The following is an 8,584-nucleotide window of genomic DNA, read 5'->3' as shown; positions in this document are numbered from 1 at the left end:
TGGGGGCCGCGGCAGCTGTGGGTGTGTTCGCGCCCTCCCACCCGCAGCGGTGCGGGAGCTGCGCAGCCCTCCTCCTCCCGCGCTGTGCGGGTTCGGCCCAGCCTCGCGTGGCCTCTGCGGACCGGCCCCGGCGCAGGCGGCGCGGAGACGGTCTTTGAGGCGGGGAGGGGAACTGAGCTCTGCGTCCTGGATGCCGGCTGCGAACAGCAGGTGGCTCGCCGGCGGCTCCCCCTGCACCCGACACCCGCGTCCCTGGGCGCCGGGGCCGAGGGGGAGGGCCGGGCTCTGGGAGAGGCGAACCCGCGAGCAGAGTGCCTCGCCCCTGGTCCGAGTGGGGCGCTGAGCCGAGGCGCTGCCCGGCGGCAGGCAGCCCCGAGCGCAGTGGACGCAGGGGTGGCTTCTGCAGCTCGCGGCCTGCCCGAGTTGAGACTCGGGTTCACTGGCTTCGTGGTCTCAGGCAGTCTCCGTGCCTGGTTCCTCGTCTGCAAAAGGGGAACGTGACGGCGCTGGCTTCGCGGGCTGTCGTGCGACCTCATGAGTGAGTCCAAGGTGCGACACTTAGGGCCTGGTGCACCCCAAGTGTAAAAAGCGAGGGCTCGTCCTGCCGGGGTGGGCGCTGTCAGGCGCTTGTGCCGCCGCGGGTTCTGGCGCTGTCCCCAGCACTGCTGTCTTGGGTTTGCCTCAACTTGAGGTCTGCAGTCCTCCGTTCTTATACATGCAAGCCGAGCTCATCTTGGGGTAGATAAATCTTTGAAGAGGCAAAAGAAGAATAAATTTTCTGTATGTAGACACATGATGTCACGCAGACTGGTTACTAAAAAAGCATTTTTGGAGAGAGCAAGCTCTGGCGGCTGCTTGTAGCTTGCTGTAGTCTCGTGCTTGGAGCTAGGTGCGGTGGTCCTTCACAGAAAGGGGAGTTACCGTAACTCCTGGTAACCCTGTCTGTCTGGACTTAACTGCGAAGCCGTTGGTGGTGGTGGTCATCCTGGTGATAAGGAAGATAACTTTACTCAGGGGGCTGACTCCATGACCTGGTGGCCAAGGCACCCGGATTCCCTCATGACTGAATGCATGATTTGAGTCCCAGACCCTGTGACTTGAGAAACATGTCAGGTGAATGTACCCAGAACCCCCAGGGGCAGGAGGGGCAGCAGGGATTGCCGTGTGTCCGTTCCTCAGGATGGGTGCTTTCGCCGCCGCCGCTCTGTTGCGTGAGCATGTGCCCCTCACACACTAAGCATAAATACACAGACAGCGTTGGGAGGCAGAGCTGAGAGAGGGCAAAGCCACCAGTGTGACATTTGCCCTGCAGACTATGGCAGAAGCAGGACCTGACTTGTTCTGGACCAAGCTGGGAAGCCTCCTCCTGTTTCCCAGGGGATGACGCGTCTGTCAGATCCTGTCATCTCTGCCCTCCGTCCTAGACCCACCGTGGGAACTGAACCCCTCTCTTTTATACCTGTGACACGCAGATTGGGAGGAGCCCTCTTACCTATAAATCTCAAATGTACTTTAAGATTTGTAGCATGTAAGTGAGAATGTTTGATGTTTAGAAAAAGTGGTAATGGAAACAGCTTCTGTGAGCAGGTCTGAAATATCTGCGGGGATCGGCGTGCTCCTGACTGGAGCGTGTGCCTGGCTTGGAAGCCGCACACCACATGGAGGCCGTGTGTCCTTGAGCAGCTGAGTCAGGAGGCCCTGTGGTGCTGCTGAGTGAATGTGCGTGGAGTGTGTCCTCGTAGCCGTCTGGGGTGCCAGCTATGCGCTCTGGGTCTCAGGGTCTCAGCATTCCTCCTTGCCCACTGCGCAGGTGTCCTGTGAGGACAGTGCAGGCACTGCATGCAAGAGCAGACGCACCCCTGCTACTGCCTTCATCTCTCCTGCTGTGTCCTTCATCTGCCTCTGACTGGCTCTGGCAGGTTGTCCTGCACCCTGAGAGCGAGTCCACCCGACTGTCCTCTGGTCACATCATCCCCATTCTGCTGGGAGTGGCCCACAGTCCTGGTCACCCGCCGCCTCTGCCCAGCTAGGGTGACTCGGCCCTGGTAACTGGATTCTGGCATCCCCAAAGCCCGAGGTGGTCAGCCATGCCTGTTGTCCCACTGAGTCCCTGAAAGGCGATGGTGACATAGATAAACTGTTATCACTTGTACATTTTTTTAAAAGAATTATTTTATTTAACTTTATTTATTTATTTATTTTTTTTGGAGAGGTTTTCACTATAGGGCGCGTGCGCTCACCAGACAGACAAAGAGAGACATAGAGACAGAAAGCGAGAAATCACCCCCCAGAGGGGATGGTCACGCTGCAATCCCTTCTCCTCCATTCTCCTCTTGGGATCTTGGGCACGCACGCACACGTGCCCGGCATGAGTTTTAAGCCACCGGGTCTGGGACGCGAACCGCGGTCGACTATGTGGGAGTCCAGCAACATAGCCATTATGCTAACTGCTGGTTCCCAATTATTATTATCATTAATATTTTCAAGTTTGATCAGAGAGAAAGAGAGGAAGTAAGATAGCAAGCCATTAGGTCCGAGACTTGAACCGTGGCTGGCCATGTGGGAGTCCAGCTCTTTTAACCACTTGCTGGCCCCAATCATCTGTACATTTTTTTAAAGAATTATTTTATTGGGACCAGCAGTTAGTGTAGTGGCTGTCATTGGACTCCCATGTAGTCGACCACAGTTTGAGTCCTGGACCCGGTGGCTTAAACTCATGTCAGGCACATGTGCATGCGTGCCCAAGATCCCGAGAGGAGAATAGAAGAGAAGGGATTGCGGTGTGGCCAAAGAATTATTTTATTTAACTGTATTTATTTATTTATTTATTTATTTATTTAAATTTGACCAGAGAGGAACAGAGCGAGAGAGAGAGAGGGAGTGAAAGATGCTGGGGACCAGCCTCGGCGGGGGTGGGTTGACTTGACGGAGGCGACGCTAGAAGGGAAGACTAAGGTCTTGGTGCCTTTTCATGCACGTCCTCAGCCGGACACTCCCCCGAGATCGCTCTTTGAGGAGTGGCAACTGTTAGGAATCATCCTCTCTGAGGAGTGACAACTGCTAGGAATCACCGTGCCTTTTTTTTTGAAAATGTGATACATGCAAGTAAATGGGAGAGGGGCTACGTGTACTAATGATCAATTCATAAAGTTTTAACAATAGAAACCATTCAGGGTTTGATTAAGGGCAGGTCTATTAATCATCGATACAGTTCACCAATTGTTTGATTGATGAAAGCAGGTTCCTGGTAACTTCAAGCAGTGCAGTTTCAGGAAACAATTCCAGCAAGCAGAGTTAACTATCAACCGATGTTCAGCAGCAGCCGTCTTATGATTACTGAAAGAAAATCTCAAGCATAGATGTTAGTTCTTATGGATTTTCATAAAGAATGATACTTGTACAATTCTATAGGGATCTAAAACTTAAGGAATCCTAATATATTTACCTATCCTGAAGGGGTGAAGTTATTATTCACTTGGTGAGGGCGGGGACAGTTTTTTCAACTGGTGGTAAAGCGACTAATAAATTAATGAAAAACTTTAAAATGGGTTTATGGTGTTGTGGATACACTTGCGTAGCCTGTGGATACACCTGCGTAGCCTATGGCACCACTGTTATGTATTTTGTTAGAACATTAGTTACCATGGGACGAGAGCATCCTGGGCCAGTTTCGGCCTAGTCCTATTGTATGTAAAAAGGTTATTTATATTAAATGTGTCTTGAAGCGCCTTCCAAAGATCAGGAAGAACTCTAGCACACCCTTTACTGTGCCCAATGAAGCGTTGTAATTGACAGTAAGTGGTCAGGGTAAAGGGGAGCGGTCGGGGGACTTTTCGGGAAATCTTACCACACACTCAAGATGTATGAGGGAGCTATGTAATTCTTTTATAGTAGTATATCGGGAGTCAGAGGGGGGTCACTTCCCAGCAAGGCTACCACAGTCCTGGAGAGAATAGCAAGCAGCCGTGCCGACATGCTGAATGACCCAAGCTTGTTCCAAGGTCGGGGGGCATACAGTCGTGGCCTTGCCAACTTACTGAATCAACCAGAAGCGATGCTCAAAGGTCAAAGGGCTCAGACGGGTCTTGGAGCCCCACCAGGTTGGACTCCTAGAGAGAGAGTGAGAAAGCAAGCTGCCATGCCTGGGACTTGAACTAGGTTCAGCCTTGTGGGATTCCAGTGCTTTAATGCACCTGCTGGCCCTATAAAAAAATTTTTTTTTGGAGAGGTTTTTGCTATAGGGCGCTCGCCAGACAGAGAAAGATAGAGAGATAGAAAGTGAGAAATCACCTCCTGGGGGGATGGCCACACCGTAGTCCAACCTCTTCCATTCTCCTCTTGGGATCTTGGGCACACATGCACATGCGCCTGATGTGAGTTTTAAGCCACCAGGTCTGGGACTCAAACCACAGTCGACTACATGGGAGTCTAGCGACATAGCCATTATACTAACTGCTGGCCCCACCCTGTAAATTTTTTTTAAAGAGAGTGCATGTCTCACCAGAGAGAGATGGAGAAAGAGAAAGTGAGAAAATTCCTCTGGGGGGATGGCCACACCGCAGTCCCTTTCCCTCCATTCTTCTCTTGGTATTTTGGGCACACACACAACACACCTGGTATGATTTTCAAGCTGCAGGATCCAGGACTCAAACTATGGTCAACCATATCACAGTCTAGCCCTTTAGCCACTATGCCACCTGCTGCCCCTCGCGTGAATTTTGATGACACGGATCCATGCCCCCATTCATAATCTCATCATTAAACTCCATCCAGTCTGGCAGAGTGTGTGCCACGACAAACTTAGTGGTCACTGTTGTGCTCTCTTGGGTGGGATTTTTCTTGGTGTGACATTTTGTATGGACTTTTCCTGTTTTTTTGTTTGTGTGTGTGTGTGTGTTTGTGTGTCTGTGTGTGTGTTTGTGTGTCTGTGTGTGTGTGTCTGTGTGTGTGTGTGTGTCTGAGTGTGTGTGATTCAGTAAGAAAACTCTCTTTGCCATTAAGGGTGTTTTCTCAGTGGGGAACAGCAGGTGGTGCATTGGTTAAGGCACTGGACACTCCCGTATGACCGAGTATGGTTCGTTCGAGTCCCAGACCTGGTGGCTTGCTTTCTCACTTTCTCTCTCTCTCTCTCTAGTCAAATTAAAATAAATGAATGAATAAATAAAAATAAATCTTTTTAAAAAAGAATGTTTCCCCAGTGTTCTATCCAAATATTCCTCAGGCATTTTTTAGTACTTCTTGAATTGAATATCCAGTCTGTGCTGAGCCTGTTGTATGTCTTCAGGTGGTCTTCTGAAAGCTCACGGAGGAGGCTGCCCGGTGGCTTGGCGGCTAAGGAAGCTGGATCCCAAACCCACTCACTGTGGTGCACCTTGCAGTCCCAGTGGCTTGAAAAACATGCCGGCACATTTGCCTGTGTGCCCAGAATCCTGACAGGATAGAGAGAGGAGAAGGACTTGCAGCGTGACGATGTCCGTTGGCAGGGCGTTTTCCCCGTCTGCCTTTCTCTCTGTCTCTCTGTTAGTGCTTGCACCCTGTGGCAATTGTTTAAAAAAAACCAAAATCATGGAGGAGCCCCACAGCACAGCAGTTAAGTGCTGCGTGTGGCGAGTCAGACCTCATGTGGCTCACTGGGGTTCAGATTCTGGCCTCTAGGACGTGAAGATCATGCTGGGCCACGTGCGTGTGTGTCCCAAACCCAGACAGGGACAGAGAATGGAGGAAGGGTTACAGCGTGACCACACCCCATTGGGGATGTTTTCTCTGTCTCCATTGAACACACTCTCTGGAGTTAAAAATTGTGTATGGTGAGGCCAGCAGTTAGTGTAATGGCTATATCACTGGACTCCCATGTAGACTGTGGTTCGAGTCCTGGACCCAGTGGCTTAAACTCATGCTGGGCGCGTGTGCGTGTGTGGCCAAGGAGAATGGAGAAGGGATTGCGGTGTGGCCATCCCCCCTGAGGGGTGATTTCTCGCTTTCTGTCTTTCTGTCTCTCTCTGTCTTTCTGATGAGTGCATGTGCTCTATAGCAAAAACCTCTCCAAAAAAAGTGTATGGAAAGTGCTTTATGAGAGCAAAGCCCATAGCCTAGTTGTTAAGGGAGCTGGATCCCACATCCACTGCAGTTTGTGTTCTGGCTCCAGGGGCCTGAGAAACAGGCTGGATGCATTGTGTGTTTGCCCCAGGAAACAACAGGATGGAGAAACGCAGGAAGCGTCAGGCGTGGCTATGCCTTCACTGGGGGTACTTGCCCCCTTTCTCTTTGTCTCCACCAAGCACATGCACCCTTTGACAAGCACATGCATCCTCTGATAATTACCAAAAAAAAAAAAAAGGGAAAATAACCTGTGGATGGATTTCAATTTTTTTTGCATCAAACAAAACTTGTACTTTAATTCTGTTTTCCGTGAACTTCGTGAAGTCTGTGTGTATGTGTGTGTGTTTGCGTGTGTGTGTATGTATGTATATATACACTTATTTAAGTTTATCTAGTTTCTTCCATGTGGAGAAGACACCTCCACAAGGGGCCTCATGCTGTGACCTGCCTCCTCTCAGCTCACCTGGGTCTTGGGTGCACATACACAAGTCCATGCACCAGGGGACCTCTGGTGTGGGTCTGGCTTTGCATAGCACTGCTGCAGCCCAGCTGTGCATGGCCGTAGTGCCACAGGTGTGCGTTCAGGGACCTTGAAGACAGTTGATGGTGGTGTGAGCCTTCCTCTGATTTAAGAGCCAAACCAGTGCTCCACCCCAGGAGTGAGGAAGCCCTGACCCACTGGCAGGCCCCCTGACCCACTGGCAGGCCCCCTGTAAATAAACCTTATTGAACCACAGCCGACCTGCTCATCTTGTCTCGTCTGTGGCTGGTTTGGCAAACTCGACCACCTGTGAGTGAGGCTGGAAGGCTGCAGTCTGAGCTGTTCATGTCTGCGACCGGCAGGGAGGGGTTGCTCGTGGAGTTCAGAGGGGGACGATTGTAGGAGGGGGCTTTAAGGAGAGGCGTTCTGTGAGCTGGGTCTCATGCAGGGTGGCTGGGGGAGGACGGGCACGGTGCCCCAGACACAGCCGTCCTGCGGGGGAGGGAAGGGGAGGCAGGCATGGAGTGGGGTAAGGGGAGGAAGGGTCACGACGGGGTCTTGTCAGAGGGAGACCTGCTGGTTCTCTAGCTCGCAGGGAGCTACTGCAGGTGGTGGACCACTGGCATGACTAGTTGACCGTGGTGTGCAGGATGGTTGGAGGAGGAGGAGCCCAAGCTGGAGAGCTTCCTGAGGTGTCAGTGGCGCACGGTGGCAGAGGCTTACTGCTCACACACGTTTCATTGCTTGTGACCAGGACCAGGCCCCCAGGAGAGCGAAGCGGACTGCTGCTTGCCATCTGGGCAGTGTCTCCAGGGTGAAGCCACAGCCGGGGGGTGTGAGCCAGCTGTCTCCTCGGGTCCTCTCAGGCTCGCCACCCTCCTTTGCTCTGGCCCCGACCCTTGGTGCCATTGTCTGGGGTGCTGCCCGGAAGCTGGGCCTCCTGGACCTCTCTTGCAGCAGGTCCCAAGGTCCAGGTCCTGCTCATCATGCTGCCTACGAGCAGGCCCAGCTGCTGGTCACAGGGGCTGCTGCCCAGTGGGGCTGTGCACCGTGCACCTCTGTACTATGCCTCCTGGGAGGTCACCCACCTCGACCTGGACCCCTCCTCTCCCTCTTCCACATAGCTGCTTAGCTGGGGACAATTTCGGGGCAATTTCAACCCCCGTACCCCTGACATTGGCAATAGCTGGAGGCATTGCTGGTTGTCTTGACGGGGAGGGTGGCCAGGGCTGTGTGCTCAGGGTGCTGTAGGACTCATGCAGTGGGCTCAGGGCGTGTTGTCCCTGCTCTGTCCCCTCCCCCAGCTCCCCAGCACCTTCTAGACCACATCACCCATCATGTCCCCCAGTCGCTCTGTGTCCAGTGACATCAGTGCGTGGCCACTTGCCAGGTCCTCCATGGCCCTTTCTTCTCCAGACAGGCGCAGTCATGGGCTCTCTCACACTGGCTTGGGCCCCTCCCAGGAGCCCTCTCTTCCGCCGTAGTTCTGTTCCTCTCACCCCGTGGTTGCTCTGGGCTGACCTTGGTCACACACAGCCGTGTGTCCTTGCCCTTCTGGACTGCAGAGTCGACCAGTAGGACAGAGGCTCTAAGGGGCAGAGCCACTTCGTGTCTTTGTCTTTTTCTTTTTCCTTCTTTTCCTTTTCCTCTCCTCTCCCTCCTCCTCCCCTCCCCTCCTCTCCTCTCCTCTCTTCCTTTTCCTTTTCCTCCCCTCTCCCTCCTCTCTCCTCCCCCCTCCCCTCTCCCCCCCCCCCCCTTTCCTTTCCTTCTTTCCTTTTTTTTTCCCTAAGGGTTTTTGCCAGAGAGCGTGTGCACTTGCCAGAGAGAGAGAGAGAAAGAGAAAGTGAAAATTCACCCTCAGGGGGATGGCCACACCCTTCTCCTCTGGGGATGTTGGGCACGCACACTTACCTGGTGTGATTTTCTTTTCTTTTCTTTTTAAGAATGATTTTACTTGGGACCAGCAGGTGGCGTGGTGGTTAAGGGGCTGGACACTCCCACATG

General features: G+C 52.8%; 1 pseudogene; it reads left to right on the top strand.

The window, feature by feature from the left end:
• LOC102478709 (uncharacterized) overlaps positions 1 to 501 on the top strand; it is a 21,238-nt pseudogene extending 20,737 nt beyond the window's left edge.
• Positions 502 to 8,584: the final 8,083 nt, after the last annotated feature.

This window comes from Tupaia chinensis, unplaced genomic scaffold (genome assembly GCF_000334495.1).
Source record: "Tupaia chinensis unplaced genomic scaffold, TupChi_1.0 Scaffold140061_1, whole genome shotgun sequence".
Classification (NCBI taxonomy): domain Eukaryota; kingdom Metazoa; phylum Chordata; class Mammalia; order Scandentia; family Tupaiidae; genus Tupaia; species Tupaia belangeri.
The sequence above is the reverse complement of the archived record's forward strand: the minus strand, read 5'-3'. Positions and strand labels throughout refer to the sequence as shown.